Source organism: Cricetulus griseus, chromosome 8 (genome assembly GCF_003668045.3).
Source record: "Cricetulus griseus strain 17A/GY chromosome 8, alternate assembly CriGri-PICRH-1.0, whole genome shotgun sequence".
Taxonomy (NCBI): Eukaryota; Metazoa; Chordata; class Mammalia; order Rodentia; family Cricetidae; genus Cricetulus; species Cricetulus griseus.
The window spans coordinates 23,004,917-23,030,117 of NC_048601.1; the positions used below are offsets into that span (position 1 = coordinate 23,004,917).

Genomic DNA, 25,201 nt, shown 5'->3' on the forward strand with positions numbered 1-25,201 from the left:
AAAACAAAACAGTAACCACCTATTTGTTGACTCTAAGAAATAGCCACTACCTTAGGATGAAAGGATGGAAAAAGATTCTAAAGGCAAATGGACCTAGATCACCTACTGCTATCTGACAGAATAGAATTCAAATGAAAACTAGTGAGAGAAGAATGCCACTTAATACTGACTAAAAGAACAATCTACCAAGAGGGCATTATAGCTCTACACATATGCCCCAAGCACAGATGCATACAAACTCACAGAAAAAAAAAAAAAAAAAAAACATCAGATGCAAAGTCACTGATTAAGCCAAGCACGTAGCAGTAGGTGACTTCAATACCTTATGCTCAGCAATTGGGTTGTTTCACCAACACAAAAGAAAACAAAAGAAACAGGGCTGGAAGATGGTCCAGCAGGTAAATGTCCTTGCTGAGCAAGCTGTGTAACCTGACTTTGATTTCTGGTACATAGGATGGTTCCAGGTAAAGGTGGAAGGAGAAAAGTGACCTCACAAAATTGTCCTCCAGATTCCACTCATGGCATGGCATGCGTATTTCCACACAATACCACATATGTGTGTACACACACTATTAATAAGTAAAAATAAAGTTAAACAAATAGCTTGTTCCAAATAAACAGAAATACACAAATTAAATTATATCATAGAGCAAATGAACTCAACAGACATGCATAAAATATTCATGCAAACCCTGCAGAATGCCCAGCTTTTGCATTTCATGCAACTGTCTCTAAAATGGATCAGGCACTAGGACATAAAACAAATCTCGACAAATACAGGCAGCTTGAAACAAGTCTTAAGTTCTGTCTGGTCACAATACAATCATTCTACAAGTTAACAGAGAGGGAAACACTAGATCATACACAGACTCATGGAGAGTAAACAGCACGGCGCTAGATGAGGAGTAAGTCATTTAAGAAATCAAGAAGGAATGAAGACACTTTTAATAACCAAGGGAAAAGAAAAGGACAACACACTAAAGCTATTCTAAGAGAAAACCCTGTGCGTCTAAGGAATCAGGGAGGTAGCAAATCAATAACTTCATGATAAACTTCGAGTCGAGTCCTTTAAAGAGAAGAACACGCCAAACCCAGCTCAGTAGATGGAAAGAAATTCAGTCCAGAGCAGAAAACGACTAAATAGAAACAAAACAAGAATAAAAAGCAATATAAAGAATCAGTGAAAGAAAGAGTTGGCCCTTTGAAAAGATAAATGAGATTAACAAACCCTCAGCCGTAGTAACAGAGGAAAAGTGGTGTGTGTGTGAGTGTGTGTGTGTGTGTGTGTGTGTGTGTGTGTGTGTGTGTGTGTGTGTAGGAATCCAAACTACAAAATAAACATATCAATAGCAAGAAGTAAGATTAAAGTAATAATTTAAAATCTCCCAATTAAACCCAGGCTAGATGTTTACACTGGAGAATTATATCAGCCCCTTAAGAAGAATTAATAACAGCTGGGCTTTGGTGGCGCACACCTTTAATCCCAGCACTCAAGAGGCAGAGGCAGGTGGATCTCTGTGAATTTGGGACCAGCCTGGTCTACAGAACGAGTTCCAGGACAGCCTCCAAAACAATACAGAGAAACCCTGTCTTGGAAAAGAAGAAGAAGAAGAAGAAGAAGAAGAAGAAGAAGAAGAAGAAGAAGAAGAAGAAGAAGAAGAAGAAGAAAAAGAAGAAGAAGAAGAAGAACTATTAATGCTTCTGAAATCATTCCATAAAATAGAAATGGAAGGGACATTGTCAAACTCTTTAAATGAAGCTATTGTTAGTCTAATACCAAGGCCAAAGATGTTAAAAGAAGAAGAAGAAAAAAAGAAAATTACAGGCCAATCTCCTTGATGAACACAAAAAATCATCCACAAAAGACACGAAAATCAAATTCAACAGCTCATCAAAAGGATCATTGACGGTGATCGAAATGTCTTTAATTCAAAGATATGAGGATGTCTCAGTGCATGTTAATTAATAAATGTTGCATATTACATAAAAGAACCCAAGGGCAGAAGAAAAGTCTTCTGAAAAAGAATCAAACATCCTTCATGTTAAAAATCCTGAAAAATAGACTAGAAGGAAGACTATAGACTCTCAGTGAAGGCTGTAAATGACAAACCTGTAGTTAGCAGGACGTTAGGTGGAGGAAAACTCAAAGCATTTCTACTAAAATCAGGAGGAAGACAAGGGTGCCAGCCTTCCCCATTCTTCTTCAGCAGAGTGCTGGCCCTCTTACAGCAATAAGACAAGAGAAGTAAGTAAGATTCGTGTGAATAGGAAAGATATCAAAGTGTCTATTTTCAGATGATCTGACCCTGAAGACTCCAGCAGAAAACACTTAGATCTGGGAAGAACATTCGGCAAGATACAAAATTGACACACAAAGATCAGCAGCTTTCCCATATTCTAAGAACAAACACATAGAGAAAGAAATCAGGGAAATAATTCCATTCACGATAACCTCAAAAACAACCACAGAAATAACAATGGTCAAAACCAAACTTGGAATAAACCTAACCAAAGGGTTGAGAACTCTCCATGATGAGAACTTCAAAACATGGAAGAAGTTGAGGAAGACACTAGGATATGGGAAGACCCCCTCACCCCACCCCCATGCTCACAGATTAGAGGAATTACTATTGAAAATAGTCTTCCTACCCAAGAGAAAGAAAGACAGAAAGAAAGAAAGAAAGGAAGGAAGGAAGGAAGGAAGGAAGGAAGGAAGGAAGGAAGGAAGGAGGAAAGAAAACCTATAGATTCAATGCAATTTTAACCATAGTCCCAGGGACATTTTCATAGACATAAAAAATTTACGATTCAGAGGGAAACACAGAAGACCTTTAACTCAAGCACTCAGGAGGCAGAGGCAGGCAGATCTCTGAGTTTGAGGCCAGCCTGGGCTACAGAGCAAGTTCCAGGACAGGCTCCAAAGCTACAGAGAAACCCTGTCTTGAAAAACCAACAACAAAAACAACAAAACAAAAAGACAAACAAAACAAAGCAACAACAACAACAACAAACCAGACATATAGATCAGTGGACTATAACAGAGAGGATTCAGATACAAGGCCACACAACTACAGCCACCTGATTTGGTCAAAATACACACTGGAAAAAAGGTAGTGGTTTTCAACAGGTATCTTTGGACAAAAGAATGAAACTAGATTTTTTTTTTTAAAGGATTTCTCTGTGTAGCCCAGGCTGACCTCTGTGCTGGAACTCACTCTCTAGACCAAGCTGGCCTAGAGCTAGGACATCCACCTGCTTCTGCCACCAGAGTGCTGGGATTAAAGGCTTGTACTACCACTGCCTGGCTGAAGCTAGAGTCTTATCTCTCATTCTACACAAAAATCAACTCCGAGTGGATCGAGGACTTCAGTGTAATACCCAAGCTGTGAGAGTGCTCGAGGAAAAATGCTGGCTATAAACTTAAAGGCACATAGGGCTGGTGAGACAGCTCAGTGGGTAAAGGTGCTTGCTTCCAAGACAACCTGTCTTTGATCCCTGGGACCCACATGGTGGAAGGGGAGAACTGACTTCCTCATGTATGCTGGGGCACCTGTACACACACACACACACACACACACACACACACACACACACACACACACACACACAAACACATACACAGGTATGCCTCCAGTAAATAAGTACATATAACTAAAAAATAGATAGTAGGCATAAGTAAGGAATTTCAGAATATGACCCCCAATCACTCAGAAAATAATGCCAATAATCAATAAATGGGACCTCATGAAATTAAAAGCTTCTGTACAGTAAAAGACACTGTCAATTGACTGAAGAAGTGGCCCACAGAATGGGAGAAACTTTGTGCCAGTTATACATCCAACAAGAATTAATATCCAGAATATACAAAGAACTCCAAAAACTAAACAAGAAAGCAAACAACCCAATGGAAAAATAAGCTATCCATCCACCCCTCCTTTCTTCCCCGACCCCGCACCATAGGGAAATGAAAGCTAAAACTGCTTTAAGATTCCATCTTATCCCAGTCAGATGGCCATCATTAAGATACCAAATACTGGTGAAGATGTGGGAAAAGGGTAACCCTTATCCACTGTTGGTAGGAATCTAAACTGGTACAGCTCCTATGAAAATCATCCCAGTATGCTTGAGTACTGACCTGTCAGGCTAGGAGGTCCCATTGGTGCCATAGAGGCCTGACTGTTACTGGGGTAACCCAGCATGTTCTGATTGGATGTTAGGTCTGCTTGCATCATCGGAAATCATACCTGGTATTGTAAACTTGTTTCACAACCTGTAGCTGGGGAAGTGATAGGCCGCAGGAAGGAACCCACTGTTGTTTTGTTAATGGTCATATTGACAAATTGCCCTCTAAATATTTGTTTATACCCATAGACCCCTGCTGATTTCAACCTTAGCCAGATAAACTTCTTTCTGCAGTAGGCAACAATTAATGCAAACTCATTAATGGAAGTGATGACAATAAGTGACTGTTGAGTGCTCAGCCTTACATGGGACTGTACAAAATACCCATACTTCATCATCAAGGCTGACACATTCCACCCATGCTTCTATAAATAGCTCTGATGAAACCCACTGGACACACACACACACACACACACACACACACACACACACACACACAGGAGGGGATGGACCTGACTGAGTGGATAAAAGAAGGCATTAATGGGAGTGGGATGGGGACAGGAAAGGGTAACAGGGCTGAGTGACTATGGTTGAAATATAGTATATACACTTACAAAAAAAGTCATAATGAAACCATTATTATGCAAATTAATGTATACTAGTAAAAACATTAAAAAAGAAAAGAAAATGCATGAAAAGTGTGAAACAGAGAAGTGATGGTTATGTATTGTAGTTATTAGGGCCCAGAAGGAAGTTGATGATGTTTTGAACATATTGCCATTTATATTCACTAAAATTATCAATTTGTAAAAGAAGATGTGCTACTTTATGAATATGCTGCCCTATTTTAGAAGCATTTTAAAGTGTATTCCGATGCATAAAAAACTTACTGTAAAGTATCATAGTTTTAATTTTTTTTGCCTGCAGCAGTCTAAAACACCCGTTTACCATATTTGACAACACCAAGCAGCCACACTTCAATAGGGCAGGATGGTGGAAGAGAGGCACCCAGGGCTGGCTAGCTTTTCTGTGTGTCGAAGCATGTGGATTTGAGTCACTGGTGGTGAGCCCTGAAACTGTACCACAGAGAGATAGACATGTGGTCAAAGATTGGCCATATTTACATAGTGAGAGCATTTCAATAGTCCCAGCACCTTTTGCCTAGCTACGGCTATGGCCAAAGGAGGGAATTCTCTTCACTGACAGGATGATGGAAGAGGAAGCATCCCAGATTGTCACAGAATCCTGGCTGTTACAGTCATATGGCCCAAATAATGGGATCTAGAGTCTACAGGACATCTCCCAGTAGAGTGTTGCAGCTTGGAGACTTCCTGGAGACAGTTCTGTTGTCTGAGTCCTCACAGCTCTAGGTGTCAGACCGTAGCATGTTCCTACCCTGGAGACCCTTGGGCATTGCACTTGGGCCTCGTAGAATAATCTTTGCTTGGGGAGTGACTTTGACAAAAATCTTCTGAGCATTTGTTGACATGGGGAGTTGAAGACACCACACCCTGGAACTGGTGGAGAGTGAGAACGCCCTCCATGCAGGGTGGAAGTGGTGAGGTAAGGGTAGGATTTGATATTATTTGCATGTGGTTTTATGGGGCAATGTGAGGAGGATCCAGCCCTCTCGCCACCACAGATCTTTGTGGTTTGACTGCACTCCTCAGCGGCATTTAGAAGACGCCTGCCCTGCGCTCTATAAAAGCTCTGGAGAGATATGTGTCTGGAGTGGCCTTCTGTCTGTGTTCTCTTGCCCAGGTCAGAAACCTAGCTGAGAGGGCTTTCACGGAGCTGCTGCCCTATCATTCCTGAAATACTCAATGGGCGCAACAGCTGAAAGAACGTAAGTGTGCAAAGCTCTTGAACAACTCATTGCTTGGAGGCACAAAACCCAGGAAGACCCAGAGAAAGGTTTCAATGAATAGAAATCACCCACCCTCCCCCTGCTCTCTGGAGAACCTTTCTTTGCTGGGAGAAAACTCTATTTGTTTTATCTGTATTTCTTAAAATTTTCATTCCTTTTATTTGTGCATGCTTTATTATGAAACTGTACTTGTTAGGTATCAGACCATATATCTAGAAAGGAGCTCAAGCTGGGCTATAGAAGGATTTCTGGTGGTTATAGAAAAGCCAGCATTCCTGGGGGAGGTAGTGAAGCAGGTTTCTGTTCCCCCAAAGGAGTCATATCCCTTATCTGTGGCAGAAGAGACATATGGCTCTCCAATTGATGATATACACCTATGGTGATATACACCTATGGCGATATGCACCTATGGCGATATACACCTATGGCGATATGCACCTATGGCGATATGCACGCACCTATGGCGATATGCACCTATGGCGATATGCACCTATGGCGATATGCACCTATGGCGATATGCACCTATGGCGATATGCACCTATGGCGATATGCACCTATGGCGATATGCACCTATGGCGATATGCACCTATGGCGATATGCACCTATGGCGATATGCACCTATGGCGATATGCACCTATGGCGATATACACCTATGGCGATATGCACCTATGGCGATATGCACCTATGGCGATATACACCTATGGTGATATGCACCTATGGCGATATGCACCTATGGTGATATGCACCTATGGCGATATACACCTATGGTGATATACACCTATGGCGATATACACCTATGGTGATATGCACCTATGGCGATATGCACCTATGGCGATATACACCTATGGTGATATACACCTATGGCGATATGCACCTATGGCGATATGCACCTATGGCGATATGCACCTATGGCGATATACACCTATGGCGATATGCACCTATGGCGATATGCACCTATGGCGATATACACCTATGGCGATATACACCTATGGCGATATACACCTATGGCGATATGCACCTATGGCGATATACACCTATGGCGATATACACCTATGGCGATATACACCTATGGCGATATACACCTATGGCGATATACACCTATGGCGATATACACCTATGGCGGCCAGCATATCAAAGCCCACACTGGCCGCCAGGCTCCCTCACATACACGTCAAAGTCTGCGCTTGCATCCTAGCCCTCTTCCCTCCTCCTTTACCCTAAACTCCCTCCAGCTCCAGGCTGCGCTCCCCACAGCTACTCATCCTCCATATAGCCCAGCTACTCTCAGCATCCTCTGTCTTGCTGTCCCTGTATCCTCACACTGTGCTCTATTCTCTGTCTCTTACTATCTCACCAACTCCACCATTCTCTCTTCTAGGCCGTCTTCCCTCTCCTGCTTCCCCAGCCCTGGCAATGTCCAGTCTGTTTTCTTTTCTCTCTGCTTTAGACTCTTCCAGATGCCTCTGGATATTTTCTCTCTCTTACTCACAACAAAAACCTTCCTCTAGTAATGGAGTGGTTAAGTGAGCATTTTCTTTACTGCACCATCTTGAATACAATATTCCCTTAATTTTTTTTTTTTTGAGAAGGTCTTGCTGAGGAAGCCCAGGCTTGTTTGTATGTATGGAACTCATGATTATACTACCTCCTTCCTGCATGATGGTACTACAGGCATGTACCATGACACCTTTCCCAGCCCATCTGATAGACTTCACTGGGCAGTGTCAGAGTTAGGACTGTGTGTGTCTCTGGATAGGTACTGGTAACTTTGGCGGGAGGGATGGCCCCTCATGGTGCCTCCGTGGTATAAGAGATCCAGAGGCACAACTCTTCCACCAGACAGATGGTCTCTCTCAGCTCTCTTAAGGACTCCACAAGCCTGCCTCATCTACTTCAGCTCTGCCATCAGGGGAGAAATATTGCCAATAAACCCAGAGAGGAAGGCCTTGTTGGGATTTCTTTCTTTTCAAATATAGTGGCTGAAATCTCGGTTCCTGAGATTTGTTTGGAATCCTTTTATAAGACTTTGAAGATCCTTCAGTGATGAAAATAAAATCTTCGTGGCATGCAGTTCAGAATGAGCCCCACTCCCATCCCCTTTGCTAGTTCTGTAGCTGCTGAGCCTAGGGACCAGATGTCTGCCTTCTGGTCTTAACCACCTCAAGGTACCACCCAGAAGGGTGTGCCAAGAAAGTTTTCCTTTCTATCTGGGGATCTGTCAGCTGACCAGCCATTCCCAAATTATCCTTCTTCACTCTGTGTTGAGACAGCAGTACATTGGCCACTTTAATGCTTTTATGGGTTTTCTTTGGTAAAGGTGTCATGTCCTTTAGGTGTTTCTCTTAAAGTGGTAGTGCTATGATTTAGAGACCAGTTTCTATAGATCCGCTGCCACTGCCATCAAGATATTTAATTATGCGCTATAAATTAGTATCCTTCAGATGGAATCCATACCATTGGCTGCATACAGACCACTACACTGATTTCTCGTGCAGTGTCTCTCTGTCTCACTTGGAGCTTCTTTTAGTCAATTTTGGTTTAGCAATTACTTTTAGACTCCTGTCATCAGTATTTTCGAACACTTTACTGAAAGTCTTTTTCAGTTTTCCTCTAGCCTGGCGAGAAGTTCCCTGGGGTCTGCTTCCAGGTTCTGTATGACCTGCACTGGGACAGAAATGACGGAGTTCAGAATAGCCACTTCCTGGTCACAGATGGCCAGGCCACAGCAGATGGAAATCTACCCGGTTGCTTGCAGCTCTGGAGCAGTGGTGTCAGCTGATGTCTGAGGTCATCACACACCAGGAACCCGGGCCAGCAGTGGTCTGTGGTGGTGGTGGGGGTCTGGATCTCTACATACCAGGCGAGGGAGAAGTGCCGGGATCTGGGGCCTTGTGTGCACGCCAGCACTGCTGAGCTCTGCTGGAGTCGGATGCTGCTGCTTGCTCGGGCCACCTGGAACTGGAATGGGCATGCAGAGTTGCCCAAGCTGCTGATTCTTACTATAGATCTGATAAAATCCAGCCAGGAAGACCCAGGCCACCACCTGAAGGCTGTGCAACTGTGACATTTCATACTGTTGCTTACATTCAATGCAGTACTAGAAACTTTATTCAGAACAATTAGACAATAAAAAAATGAATAGAAGAAGCCGAATGGTCCCTGTTTGCAGATGTAAGGCTTCTAGACGTGTAAAAGCCATAGAACTCTGCTGAGTGTATTAGAACAGATAACTCCATCCAGCTGGATACAGAAGCAATCTGTTAAATAAGTAGCTTTTCAATGTACTCCTAACTCACTGAGAAAGACATGGAAAGTAAGTCACAGTCCTAACAGCTACAATTAATTTCTAGGAATAAACATTGCCGAGAATGTAAAAGTTCTCTGCAGTGAGAATCACGTGACTCTGGAGAGAGAAACTGAAGAAGATACTAATGGTGGACAGACTTCCCCTGCTCATGGGTTGGGAGCAGTAACAATTGTAAATAGCTGCAGTGGGAGGAAGACTGATTTTCTTCCGTAGCCACTGGAGAGTTACTATGCTCCAGTAGATAGCCCCACACTCATGCTCATACAAGCAACCTTAATTAAATTAATCACTTAATGGATCATTAAAAAATGGAGGGAGGACACGGAAGTAGGATATTTGTTGGGAAGGGGAGGGTCTAGGAATGAATGGTAGAAGACAAGAGAGGGTAATGGGGTGTAGCAGTCTTTCTCCCTTTGTGGGACTGCCAGCTCCCCAATAATGACACACAGACTTATTATTACGAAAGCCTGGCCTTTAGCTTAGGCTTGTTTCCAACCAGGCCTTGTAACTTAATTAACCCATATTTTTAATCTGTATTCTATCACATGGCTCGGTTGCCTCTCCTCAGTGTGACATGTCTGACTTGCTCTGAGTCTGCTGGCAAAATCCGTGGACCTAGATTCCCCCTCCTCCTCTTCTCTCTCCCCGATGTCCCACCTAGCCTCTCCCGCCTACTTATTTGGCCGTGCAGTTCTTTATTAAACCAACCAGAAGGTGCCTTGGCAAAGACACATCTTCACAGTGTACAAAAAGATTATCCCATAACAACGGGGCGGCGGGGGGGGGGGGGTTGATGTGGTTAAAACACTACACACACATATGATATGGTCAAAGAATAAATTAAAAATATTAAAAAGTCCATACTACCCAGCAGGATTACAGATCATGATCCACATTGTAAATATTGACAATCTTCACAGAACTAGAAAAAAACAATCCCTGAAACTCATACAAAAGCACAAAGATCTCCAATATACTAATATGTTTTGAGCAAAAGAAGTAAATCTAGAGGCATTAGAATGCTGACTTCATTATAAAACTGACTTCAGGACAATATAGAACCACAGAAACAAAGCCAGAATGATAAAAACAGACCCACGGGCCAATGGAACTGAAGACTCAGACATAATGCCAACAGCTCCCCCCGCCAAGCAGATGTTATACTTTAATTTAGAAAACCACAAACATACAGAAACACTCTTATCAGCAAAAACACTGAAAAATAAAAAATACTTTTTTTTTGCCTCAAGCCACTAACTTTTATGAATAGATACATTATTCAGAATCACCCCTGGAAACTTTACAAAAGCATTAAGTATAGGGCTCACTGTTGAAAAAGGCTGCAATAGGGTTGGGACCTTTAGTTATGTGTAGGTGTGTGATATTTTTTGAAGTTCTGGGTACTGAAGCCAGGACCTTGCCTATGCTAGCAAAGTGTTATAAAACTAAGCCCAGGACTGAAGTTTGTCCTTTAGTGACAAATTCTTGCTGAAGCTCATGGCTCCCTGGCCTTGGCTTCTTGAGCGTTAGGAATGTAGGTGTGCACAACCAATCTTGGTCAAGTTTGTCTGTCTTTGAGACAACATCTCACTGTGTAGTCTGGCTGGCCTAAACTACCAGGTAGACAACCAGGCTGGACTCAAACCCATACAAATCTGCCTATCTATGTCCCACAGTGCGTGCAACCACACTCTGCCTAAGTATTCTCAAAAAGCTCTTAGGTTAATTTTAATAGTTCCTTCAGGCTGAGGAACCCGATTTTAGTTTGAGTGGGCCACTTGGGGTTTTTTGTCTTTGGGTGTGTTGGAAGCTTTCCTGGGAGTAAAGAACTTGGCTCCTGGTTTTCTGATCCCCTCCCCACATCTTTTTTGTTTGTTTGTTTGTTTGTTTCTTCCCCAAGGTCACAGGCCCTAAAGCGCCTGGGATCTCTGTAGCTGGTAGGGCCTTCTTTTTCTTGCCCTGAAGAGTATCTGGATCAGTTCTCTTTTTTTGGAGATTTTTTTCCCTGTGCCATTTTCTTGCATCTTCATGTTTTTTTATTTGGTATTTCTCCTTTTGGTACCAGTTGTGGAATTGTTTCAAGGCAAGGAGTTCCTGGACTCCAAGATCAGAGGAAGCAGAACCAGCCAGCAAATGGGAGTGTATCAGATGACGAGCTGCACAGAAAGGAAACAGTCAGCCAGCAGAGTGAAGACAGCCTACAGGTGGGAGAGAGTCTTTGCCAGTTGTCCATTCAAGAGAAGAGGAGCATCCTAAATATACAAAGGAACAAACAGCAGCAACAATAAATCAGCCAGAGAAATAAAAAACAAAAACAAAAACAAAAAAATGGACAAATGGGCTGAATTGCTAACTTCTCAAGATAACAAATATAAATAGCCAAAAGTAGGTGAAAATCTGTTCAGTACCTCTTAGCCATCTGGGAATTGCAAAACAAAACTATGATGATATTCCATTCTACGATAATTATTATGACAATCATCTAGAAACACCCCCACACGATGAACACAAGCTTGTGAGGATGTGGAGAAGTGGGAACCCTTGTACCTTTTTGGGGAAAACATAAAGTAATACAGGCAGGATGCATGGAAAACAGCACAGAGCCCCCTTGCCCCCCTGCCCCTTGCCCCCCCCAATTAGAACTACTATGTGATCTAGCTAACTCACTCCTAGGTATGTATGCCTGAATGGAATGAGACATTGTACCAGACTGCTTCGTAGGCACGTTTATTATAGTACTGGGATATCTATACCTATATCTATCTATCTATCTATCTATCTATCTATCTCTATATCTGCATCTATATGAGAATGTTTTGCCTGTATATTGTATGTATGTATACCACCTTGTGCATGCCTGGTGTCAACGGAGGCCAGAAGATTGTGTTGGATTCCCTCAAATTGGAGTTACAGATGGTTGTGAACCTCCATGTGGGTGCTGGGAATGAACCTGAGTCCTTTGCAAGAGAAACAAATGATCTTAATCTCTGAGCCATCTCTCAAGCCCATATTGTTGCAATGTTAATAATGGTCAAAATAAGGAATCTGCCTAGATGCTATCACATATAAATAAAGAAAACACAGTGCGCACACATACACACACACACACACACACACACACACACACACACACACAGAGAGAGAGAGAGAGAGAGAGAGAGAGAGGAGAGAGAGAGAGAGAGAGAGAGAGAGAGAGAGAGAGAGAGAGAGAGAGAGAGAGAGAGACAGTGCTGTTTTTGCTGTGAAGAGGAATGCAATCTGGTGCCTTGTAGGAAAATGGGTAAAACTGAATGTCACCACAGAAAGTGCAGTAAGCCAGATGCAGAAACACAACTGTGATAAAGAAAAATCCATGGTGATCTGGAATTGGGAGAGCCTAAGAGCCGGAAAAGGAGGCTGTGCAGAGGGGAAAGAAGGAAGGAAAGATGGAAGGAAGGGAGGGAGGGAGGGAGGCAGGCGGGGGGAGGGAGGGAGGGAGGAAGGGTAGAAACAGCATCGGTGGATATGATCAACAGAAATACCACACTGAATCCTACTAATTTGTACAATTAGCATGCATTAACAATTACAATTAGAGAGCCCACAGAGAGCATTTGACCTGTAACATGGACATTTGTCTAAGTATACCCTGTAATGTTTGGTAAAGAATGAAATCAAAGCCAGTCAGTGATGGAGTTCTCATAATACGTCCCCATCTCTAAGTGACACTTGACTATTTTTGTTTATATGTGAATTTGTTATTTCTTGAGTTTTCTTTAGAAAATGCCTTGTCCCTTGTTTGAGAGCAGCTGAGACATAGTGCAGTCAGCATCATATTAGATTCAATAAGGACTCTTTGGGGGAGGGGCTGGCAATATAGCTCAGTGATAGCTGTGAAGGTCATGGGTTCAATATCCATACTGCAAAACAAAACAAAAGCTTCAAACCAAAACACAAAACCACAAGCCTTAAAAAACAACAACAACAAAAAAACTCCCACAAACAACCAACCCTGTTGTTTGTTACTAAGCAAAATGGTAAACATCCGTGAGACTATCTGTAGGCATGCATTGCCTAGTTCCTTGAACGTTTGTCAGGGTATTTTTCTAGGTTTATAATTATTAGAATGGCTTTATTTCATTTTGTTTTGTCACTTTGCAATGGAGCCTAGCTATATTCTCCAGGCTGGTCTCTTGGCCTCAAGATATCCTCCTACCTTAGCCTCCCACACAAGTGAGATTAGAATACTGTGTCTCTGTATCTGCCTGCCTTGCTGCCTTGCTAACTCTTTTATGTGGCTGGATTGAAGTGCACTGTATGGATTTACCAATCTCTTTGTCTCTCAGTAGAGGCTTAGATCCTTTCCTCTTTCGCCTGTACAAAGAGGTTTGCTAGGACTCAATTTCTCAGCACGCGTTTTTTTGTATATTTTTAGCACTTGTAAATGTTGCTGAGTTGTTCTCTGTAAATCAAGGGCATACCAGCAATGGATGGGAATTCATTTCTGTCCACCTTCTTATTCAGGGTTTAAAATATTTTATTATTTTATTTTTACCCCCCCCCACATTTATGTTGCAAAAATGTCCCCCTAGAAGGGACTAAGCAACACCCAATTTCCCTCTCCCTATTTGTGACTGACAATCAAAGTTTCCTTCCACCAAGTTTCCCCTGGGAGTCGATGAGTTTTGGGGCTTACTTACGAAGCCTGAGTGAAGGGTTACTGAGAGGACCATGATGGACCGAGTACAGCAGCAGAGTGGGAAGGCTTGTGCCCAGCATGGATGATGGCTTCCACATGGCTGTGTAGACAAAGTCCCTTTCCCCTGTCATTCCCCGCCTATATCCTCTTCCTGGTCACTAATACCCCAAAGTCGTGTGCAGTTAGGGCAGAACTGGATACAACTGGTTAGAAGGAGTGGCTGGATATTCAGGTGAGGATCCCATGACTGTCCTTGTCCTCTCTTTCTACGGGGAAACAGTCATGAAGGCCTGCACAGTTGAACTCCTGAAAATGGTTGTTGTTTGGCTGGGAGGAGAGTTCAGTACAGTGTGTGTGATGGTTTGTGTATGTATGTGTGTGTGTGTGTTTGTGTGTATGCGTGTGTGTGTGTGTGTGTGTGTGTGTGTGGTATGTGTGGGGTGGGTGTGTGCACAGAAGTCCCGTGCTTGCAGAAGGCAGAAGAGGGCATCAGAGCCCCTGAGCTGGAGTTACAGGCAGTGTGAGCTGCCTAAGGTGGGTGCTTGGAACTGAACTTACGTTCTCTGCAAGACCTGTCCTAGCTCTTAATGATTGAATCATTTCTCCATTCCTCCAGCAGTTTTTCTTAAGATATTTTTATTAATTTAACTTGTTTGTAAACACGTCAGTATGTATGCACAATATGTACCGACCGCACCTTACTTCTTCCTATGACCTCTTAATATATTCATTGTGTTAGCTTTGCTTTGTGACTCACAGAGGATAACCAGGGCCAGCTGTGACTACGGGAACATTGGAGCCTGGTGGGCTCACGCATGGAAATAAACAGTGACAGCATCCCTCCCTGACTCTATCAATAGGCTGTAGCTCAGAGGTGAGGAGTAGGTACCCATGTTCCCTCCTCTTCCTTTGTGGGAAGTTAAGGCCTACAAGGCCTAGAGATCAGCCAACTTGGAGTCTGCCTGGTGCTGTCAGAGGTCCTGATCATGCCTAGCCAATGAAGCCCCACCATCGATGTCAACAGATCAGAAAGTCTGGGTGCTGGGAGGGTATACAAGGTTCCCGCCAGCCATTGCTAAATAAAGAGTCTGCTCTTTCCCTTTCACCAGTGTCTGTGCCATTGACTCTGAGCCTTCTCACTCCCTCTCCCTGAGGGAGCCCCTAGGAAGCTGCTACAGGGCTTGTCTTATGTAGGACCAAACGGCATAGTTTTTAATCAAATATTCAATCTTTGCTGAAGAGATTAAAAAAAGGTTTCTCCCAGTGTTTTATTTTGCATCTCTGTTGTTAAGAATGGTAGTATCTTTTTACATACTGAAGAACTATTTGTATTTCTTTTTCTGTGAACTAATAGTTCTGTGAACTATATCCTTTTTAAAAAATTATTTATTTTGTATGAAAAGTATAAGCTTACACCTAACTTTTATAAAAAGCTTAGCATATCATTACATTTGTATGCAGAAATAGCTATACCACTACACCAAAAAGTTTAGAGTCCACATGGTATCTATCCATATCATTCAGTAGACTAGAGTCAATTTATTTAAGTAACTGAATACTGGGTTCTTCTGGTATTCACACTTCACCTTTGAAAAAAGGCAAAGTCGGCTTAAATTGGGCAATTCCTTGTGATTTTTAATGTTTTTTTTTTTTTTTTTTTTTTTTTGGTTGTTGTTGTTGTTTTGCTCCCCATGTTGGGAATAGTATATAAAGGAAACCTTCTAACTGTAGAAAGGGCATTGAAAGTCTCTCACAAATAACAGTCACAGTCCAGGCATGAGAACACTTGGGGTAGATGTTTATTCTTAGCTTTCCTTCTATTTGTTTTTCTTTTTAGAAAGGTCTCTTCGATTGTTCTCCATTTATTCAGTCACAGAGTACTTTGTTGGCATTCGACATAAGCTCAGAAGGAAATTCAGATGTCTGCAAGGACAGGGTGCTCATGTCCCTGTTCATGGTGGACAGTGGCATCCTGGATGCCCGGTTCTGCCCAGGTCTCTGGTGTCCCAGGCCGATGTTCGTGGTGAAGAGCCCAGGGCGATCTGCAGGTCCAAGATGAAACGATGACATGCTGCAAGATTTCCATCTTGGTCACCTTGCTCTTCCGGGTGTGGGCACCAGTTCCTTGAGCTTGGAGGAGCAGTCCTTCATGTTGTAGAGCATGCTTATTGGGTAGCCCACCGGGGTTTCTCTCTGGGAGATGCCCAAGCTGTGGTTCTACCGTCTGTTTTTCCTAATGGATCTCACCTGACTGAAGGCTTTACTGCTGCTCTTAGGAGAGGCCAGGAGGGAGCGCCGCAGGGGGCTGAGAGGGCTGAGCAGGCTGCTGGGCACCAGGTTCTGATCAGAATCCAGAGCCTTTATCTTAAAACAAACAAACGAGTGAATGGTGAATGATACTTTCCCTAATGGGCTAGCCAATCAAGATGGTGCCAGCCTGTTCTCCCAGGTGAGGCTTCAGGGTTACTTGAGCTCCTGCACTCATGGCCACTGTGGGATACAGTGAGACCAAGACCTAGTTTCAAAAAATTGGCATGATCAATGTGCACTTTTTAAATAGAATCTCATCATTTAGCACAGGCTGATCTTGAATTTATGGTGACCCTTCTGCCACTACACATGGCTAAACATTTTATACACGTGTGTGTGTGTGTGTGTGTGTGTGTGTTTGTGTGTGTGTGTGTGTGTAAGTCATTTGAATGTAGTGCTAGCTGAAAATGTCTTGGTTTATTTGTCTCCTAATTAGCATATGATAGAATTTTTCCTCCAGTGTAATAAATTTGATTTTTTACATACCAACTCCAACTCCATCACCTTTTCTCTCTCTTTTCCTTCTTTCTTTCCTTCCTTCCTTCCTTTCTTTCTTTCTTTCATTCATTCTTTCTTTCTTTCCTTTTTTTTTTTTTTTTTTTTTTGGTTTTTTGAGACAGGGTTTCCTCTGTGTAGCCTTGGCTGTCCTGGAGCTCACTCTGTAGACCAGGCTGGCCTTGAACTCAGAGCTCCACCTGCCTCTGCTTCCCAAGTGCTGGGATTATAGGCATGCGCCACCACTGTCCCGCTCATCACCATTTCTTTATTCCTTTTACATTTTAAGAATTCATCAAACAATTTTTCCATATTTTCACATAGCACATTTTTATTTTTCTTGCTTAAACGTTTACAACCGTTGAAGTTTATTTTGGTGCACAATCTGACAAAGGCTGTAACTTGACTCTCCATCAAGTCTGTATACCGGCCACTATAACACTAATGGATTAATCCATCTTTTTAGAACTAATGCAAAACCTTACCCGTGTCACATATCCTGTTCCCTGCAAGTAGGATCGCTTCTCACTTCCTATTTTATTCCACTGAGTAGTGTGTGCTTCCTCAGTTAGCTGCTCCACAGTTTAAACCATTGCATCATGACATAGTTTAGATGCTATAAAACTGTCCGTTATGCTTCCTTGTTAGAATTCCCCTGTTTCTTTTTTGCTCATTTTTTTCTCCTTGTGTATTAGAATCATGTTGAGTTTTCCTACTGACTTGCTATTTCTTTTGTTAAAATGACTAGCCCCATTGTGGCCTTCAGTAGTGTTTTATTCAGCTACTTCCTTAATGCATATAGTTTATGACCATATTTCCCTTCCTTTCCCCTTCCTCAACCTACTGCCTTCTCTCTCCTTTTCCTTCCCGTGCTCCTAATGGTTCCCCCTTTTTTTTTCTTTCATGCCACCTTTTCTCCTAAACTCCATGTCTGAGAGAAAATATGTGATGCTTGACCTTGCAAGGCTGGCTTATATGATGACAGAATTCCATGAAATTGCAGGCAAATGACATAATTTCATTTTTATAATGGATGGCTAAAGGTCCATTGTGTACAGACACCACACTTGCAAAGATCCCTCCATCTGTCGATGGGCATTTGGGTGGCTGATTCTGTGCTTGGCTGCTGGGAGCAGCGCTGTGATAAACACGGATGCAGTTATTTCGACACAGTAAGTTGACTATGATTCTTTTGGATTAAAGAAGTGATGTACTGGCAACTTGACACAAGCTAGAGTTATCTGAAAGGAGAAAAACTCAACTGAGAAAACATCTCTATAAGATCCAGCTGTAAGCAGGCCTGTAGGACCCATTGTGCGTGGTGCCATCCCTGGGCTGGTGGTCCTGGGCTCTGTAAGGAAGCAGGCTGAGCAGGTCAGTAAGGAGCTCCCCTCCATGGCCTCTGCATCAGCTCCTGCCTCCAGGTTCCTGCCCTGCTTGAGTTCTCTCCTGACTTCCTTCAGTGATGGCCGACCATGTGGAAGCATAAGCCAAATTAACCCTTTCCTCCCTGACTTGCTTTCAGTCATGGTGTTTCATCACAGCAACAGAAATTCTAAGACAAGCGATGTGTACGGGTAATTCCATATTCTGTTTCCACTCTGACTGGACTAATTAAATTCTCACCAACATTGCAGAGAGTCACCATTCCCCCACATCCTCATCAACGTTGGTTGCTTTTATTTTTTTCACAGTAGCCACTCAGCTTGGGAGAATTAACATCTCAGTTTACTTTTTGATTTCCATTTCCTTGATGGGTGAACATTTTTTTCACTTATCTGAGAAGTGTTCTGTTAATTTTTGTGTTTGTTAATGGGATTGCTTGGTACTTTGGTGTTTATTTTTTGGATTCTTTTTCTTTCTTAAAAAAAAAAAAAATCAAACAGGCATGCTATTAGCTTAAGTGGGCTGTGAACTTTCCATGTAGCTCAGGAGAATCAGGCCTAACTTGTGTTGTCCCGTCTCAACCTCCTGAGAGCTGGGACTAGGGGCACATGCCACTGGATCATAGATTTATATTTTCCACATTTACATATTTTCTCCCATGTGTTTTCTTTTTCTTAATCAATTCCCTGTTAGACGAATAACTGGGAAAGGTTTTCCTTCATTCCTTTTTCTGTTTCTTTACCCTGTAAGGAGTTATTTCCTTGGCTGTTCAGTAGCTTTTTCACTTCATGGAACCCTGTTTGTCAACAGCTGATATTATTTCCTGAGCTATTAGAGTCCTATTAAAAGTTTTATTTTTCCCCGTGTTTTCTTCTAGAAATTTAAAAGTTAAATCTTACGTTAAGGGCCTTGAGCTATTATGAGTTGAGTTTTTGATAGGGTGAGGGATAGGGATCTAGTTTTAGTTTTCTAGATGTGGGTATCCAGTTTTCCCAGAAGCACTTGCTAATACAGCTTCCCCAGTGTATGCTTGTGGTGCCTTTGTGGAGGTCTGCTGATTGTAGCCGCATGGCTTTGTTTCTACAGCTCAGGAGTGTATTTGGAAGTCAGCATTCGTGATACCTCTAGCATTGCTCTTTCATTCAGCATTTCTTTGCCACTCCTTTCTCTCTCCCGAGTGCTATCTCTCCCTCTCTCTGTCTGTGCATATGTGTGTTTTTTTTTTTTAAATAATGTTTAGCCTTTTTCTATTTCTGTGAAGAGAGTGAATGGAAGGAATGTATTAGATCTGTAGATAATTTCTGATAATATGGTCATTTTCATGCATTTTGCTGGTTTGTGGACATGGGAGGTCATTCTATCTTCCAGTGTCTTCTTCAGCTTCCTCTTTTAGGGCTTTCTGGTTTCTTCTGAGAGGTCCTAAATGCCTTTGATTATGTTTATCCTTAGGTTTTTCATTATTTGAGGCTATTGCCAATGTAATATTTGTACCTTGAGTTTTCATTCTACTACTTTCCTGACAATATTTATCAGATATAATAGTCATCTGGTAGAGTCTTAGGGCCTTTTAAGACCATTATCATCTGTGATAGGGGTAATTTGACCCCTTTGTTCTCTATTTGTATTCCTTTTATTTGCTCTGGCTAAAATTTCAAGTACCCTTTCTTTTCTTTCCAAAAAGATAGGGTCTCACAGTGTAGACCAAGCTGTGGTGATATTTCTTGCACAAATAAAGCCTATCTGGGGGTCAGAGAATGGAGCTTGTCACTAGCTAACCATAGAGGTCTGAAGGTCTGTATTGAAAGACAGGAAGTGACATAGCTGGGCAGAAACAGGATATAAGCAAGCCACAACACACCTTACCTTCTAAACATCTCAGCAGAGAAGAGAGCGATTTCTTGTTTCTTCCTGCTTATGTCCTGTTTCAGAAGTGGATCCAATTGGTCTCAAGCTATTCTTGTTAGGAGATTACCACAACTTCAGTTTCATCGCTCATTATAGTGAAATGGCTAAGGTGAGGCCATCTTGTCCTGTTTTGTTTCTGCCTCCACACTCCCCAGCCTTCCACACCCCACCCCCATGGCCACATGCTCCTTGGCAATGCTGTTGAGACTGTGACCCTGACCACAGTCCAGACCTATTAACCAAAATATTTGATGTTTAAGCAGGCTAACACATAAAACTAAAATAACTAAGAGGAAGTTTAAGTCAAAACTAATTGTCATGTGGTGTCTGGAAAATACCACTAAGCCCTGCAAGAAGACAGATGTTGCTCCAACCCCCTTCAAACACTGACGTAATTGTGGTTTTTGTCTTTAAAGATGCTGTGCCCTGAGCTTTGGCACCAAGAGACTTTGAGGCATGAGTCTGTTCTTGGTCACCCACTAATAACAGGATTCATATATTTTAATCAGTGTCATTAGCATGGTTGTCAATAACTATCTCCTGTGGATAGTTTCATAAGATCTGTTTATATTGTTGATGTCTTGGTAAGTCATGTGTATGCCTAGAAATGTATATACCTTATCAGTCATGCATATACTTAGAAATTTATTATTTCCTCTAGACTTTCCAATGTATTGGAGTTCAATCTTTTAAAATAATTCCTAACCATCATCCCCCACCCCTCATGCCCCCTCCTGTGACTGGAGATCTACAGTGATAGTTCATGCTTCCTGGAACTAATGTCATGTTAAAGTTTGTGTTCAGCTGTTCTCTACAGACCTGATTATAATTACTGCCTTCTCCTAGTGCACACGAACTCTGATAAGGTCCGAGGTCCTGTTAGGGAAGGAGCCATCGACTGTGTGCATGTTTGGTGTCACCAGGGTGTTTCCTTGAGGAAGTCAACTGCCCTTCCCTGTAAACTGGTTCTTGTTTGGGAAATGGCTTTGACAGTTTTTATATACTTGACCTGAAACTTTTCTGCTAATAAAAATCAAGTGAGGAATCAGGAGGCTTATTTATATTATTTATAGAATGGTCATTAATTAGCCAGTTCAGTGGGTCAGTGGGAGTCACATTACTCTGTCACTTTGACTCTGCTGTTGATTATGCTAACTGCATTGTCATAGACTCAGTGGTTCCAATCGTTCAATATTTGGAAGTCCTATCGGGGTCCCTCCCCGACCAAACATCAGTACAGGTATCGGGGTCTCTCCCTACAAAGTCCGAATTCCCAACATGGTGCTACTGAGAGATGGGAGCCTTTGGGAAATTATTAGATCATGAGGGTGTCCTGTTACTAAGCCCAGAGACCTAGCTGAAGACTATGTCTATATTTCAGCAGATCAACTCATCACCAAAAGTCATGGAAGTTAGGGGAAGCATTTTCTGAAGCTCCAGGGTATGACTCCTGGCCAGCAATGCCATGGGCTGGACACTGTTCCAGTATGGAATTTAGCTCCTCTGTCCACATGCGTCTGCTCTGGAAGGCAGGACTGCAGCTTTGGTAGGTTAAAGAGAATTGAATACTATGCTAGATACTTTATTGGTGTATTTTTATCATTTTGTCTTCTCATAGTTTTTTCCTTTCCTTGTCTCATTTCCTTTTGGGCATTTTATTTTATTCATTCTTTGAGAATTTCATGTATTTAGACAGTATGTAATTATGTTTATACAGTGGTGTTTTGATATCACCCATGTCGTGTTCCTCTCCCAACTTCATTTTCTCCTTTCCCTCCTCCTCCTCTTCATCTTGATTTTCCTCTTTCATAACCCACTGGGTCCAGTTAGAGCTGTTTGTCTGTCTGTGCATGTAGGGCCATCACCTGGAGCGTTTCTCCAATTTTTTTTTTTAATTTTTCATGGTGTTAATAAAAGAGCCGTGCTTATATTTTTAACATTTGCTGCCACCATGTGGTAATCCTTCATTACTGTAGTGGGGGAAAAAGGATTCAGCTACTTCTAACCAGAACAGTAACAAAGCAGGGAGCACACAATAAACTCCAAACAAGGATGCAAAGAATCTGAGCCAGGCATCCAGCACAGCTCAACTGTGTCTCACAATAGCATTTATTCTTTAAAATCCCATCCATCTACACATAACCTAATTTGAGTGTATCCTTTTCCTGATTCCACCTCAAAATTAGATATATAACGATGCTGGGAACACATTGTTGATCCTGTTTCTTTATCAAATGGATTCCAGAAAAAGAAATTTGCACAGGAAGCTGGGCCTAATCTCCAGGAAAATTTCCATTGTTACAACCTCCCAGGAGACTTTCATTTTGTTCTAGAACATACTGTATTGGCCCAAACAATTTTGACTTTCCCTAAAAATTAATAAAAAGTGTTTTAAGAAGTAGAAGTTTGTTTGAGACAGATCTGCTGTATCCTTCCCACCACAGCTCTTCCTCCATTTGTTCTCATCCTTTCCCAGATCTGCTGACATCACCACTGCTTTTTGTTGTCATTTTTGAGACAGGGTTTCTCTGTGTATCCTTGGCTGTCCTGGAACTCACCTGTAGACCAGGCTGGCCTCAAACACAGAATCCACCTGCCTCTGCCTCCTGAGTGCTGGGACTCAAAGCATGGGCCACCATGCCCCCATCACTACCACTGTTTTTAAATGATCCCACCAGCTTCTACAATAAAATAAGACTCTTGATAAGTTAATCTCAACTCAAATCTGCAGTCTCGCAGTGGCATAAATAAACATTGCCATCATGTTTTTGTTAAGGCAGCCTTTTGTTTACTGTAGCAATTATCTGTCACAATCAACTTAGACAGGGATACAGCCCATCCTGGTCACCTAGCCATTAGCTGGTGGTTCCTGAGCCCATTGTGGTGCAGAAAACATAGTGGCTAGGAATGCTTAGGTCCAAGGATGCAAAAACCTTGTGAAATGGATTCCTCATACTTCATAGAGCAAGAAGCAGACAGAACTTGGCTGGGCTGCAATTCTCAAGCTTCACCCATACTTCCATCTAGGACTCATATCCAAAAGATTCCAAAGCCTCAAAGAACAATACCAGCTTGGGACTGACCAATTTTCCAAACACCGGAGCTTGTGGGGGATATTTTACATTAAAAACATACCTTCCTTACATACGTTAACAGATTTATCATTACTGTTGTCAACAAGGAAATCCCATCAGTCAGGATAGTCATTTTATTGGTACTAAAGGCTTCTCTGTTTTCCTTTTCAAAAAGTGTTTCTACCCAGATGCATTAATCTTGTTTTCCCTATTCTGAAAATTGAATCCACAGACTTGGAAATGCAGGTCCAAATGCACATATGACCTCACAGGCTGTGGCAGCATGCACAGAGCCTGCATGGGTCTAAACCAGACATAGTGGGGACCTAGAGATGAAAGGAGAAGTGGGCACATGCCTCCATCCCTACCCAGAAGCCATCCCAGGGATAGTCACCAGGGAAACAAACCACCCTGAAGAGGTGGCCGCATGTCCAGTGGTAGACAGACAGTCACTAGGAAATGAACTCAACAGCATCTTTGGTGCTTCTTTTTCACAAGCTCATGTCGGGCCTCTTTTTTCTCTTTTAAGTTTTATCTTATTTTTAGTTTTTGGTTTTTCGAGGTAGGGTTTATCTGTGTAGTCCTGGCTGTCCTGGAACTTGGCATGTAAAGGATCAGGATGGCCTCAAACTCACATATCCAACTGCCTCTGCCTCCCAAGTGCTGAGGTTAAGGGTGTGTACCACCACCTCTGGCCCCTTATTTTAGTTTAGTGTGTGTGTGTACATATACATACATACATACATACATACATACATACATACCCTCTTTTCTACCCTACATGTCCTTTGTGTATATATTATGACTTCCTCTTTACTGTTTTGATGGGATTCCAATGTGTGAATAAGCGGGTCTCTGTCTTTATCTGTTTCTTGTGTTCCTCCTTGGATCACTTCCTTCTGCTTGTTTAGTCTTATTCCGAAGAGTTGGTTTTTGTTTTATCACCATGTCATGTTATATTGTGTATTGTAATTACCCCTTAGAAGGCTGTTTGCTGTCTTTTCATTCTTTCTTTTTCCCTGTTTTGTTTTTTAAGACAGGGTTTCTCTGTGTAGCTCTGGCGGTCCTAGAAGTAATTCTATGGACCGGGCTTCCCTCAAACTCACAGAGATCCACCTCCCTCTACTTCTCCCTCTTCTGGGAAATGAGGTGGATCTAGATGGAGAGGAGGTGTGAGGGGAGTAAGAGAGGGCGAACTCTAATCAGTACATATTATGTGAGCCAATAATTTTCTGTTTTCAAGAAAAGGGAAAAATAAAAAAAAAACACAAAGGAAAATGCTGGTCAAGTGTTGCACCATCAAGTTATAATCCTAGACTTATATTTTAGACAGTCTGTCTATGAAGCCCAGGCTCACCTGGAACTTGCTACATCGCCTAAGTTGCTCTTGAATGTACAATCCTTCTGCCTCATCCTCCAGAAATGCTCTGAATGCAGGCTTGAATTCCTCACTACCTGCTTGCTTCAGAGTGGTTTCACTGATTTACCCATTGTGATTTTTGTTATGGAGGAAAGGCTGCCGTGCATTGCTCTTCATGTTCTGAGCGTCTGTATTATTGAGGCAGTTCTACAGCCTCCCCATTTTTCACAGTGCATGTTGTTCTGTTTGAATGTCATATCCATTAATTGCAAATGTGGAGTATGGTGCAAGGCACTAAGTGAGCATGGAGCAAATTTGGATTAAGTGAAGAAAGAACCAAAGACAGAGGGAGACTGTCCAGAAGTATTGCATTTATTCGTCATGATTGTTCACATTATAATTGCAGAGACAAAAATCACCATCTGGAAGGGGTGTGGGGTTTCCAGCAATGGCTTGTCCATGGATATGAGTTTCAAAAATTTTGTGTCTCTGTGCATGTGGAGAGAAGAAACAAAACATCAGATGAATGTAATTCTAACGGGGTATGGACAGTAGGGTTTTCTGCAGGAAAACAAACTGGCCATGGTGGAGCATGGGATTCATGGGATTTTCTACCACAAGCTACAATATACTTTGGTTAGTGTGCCAATCACAAGGTGTTCATTTCTGTGTTTTCACACAGCAAAGGGCTCTGAGC

At 42.3% G+C, this 25,201-nt stretch overlaps 1 pseudogene; it reads right to left on the minus strand.

Moving 5' to 3' along the window:
• Positions 1–15,840: 15,840 nt before the first annotated feature.
• On the minus strand, positions 15,841–16,459 carry LOC100761056 (annotated as a pseudogene).
• Between the last annotated feature and the right edge of the window lie 8,742 nt (positions 16,460–25,201).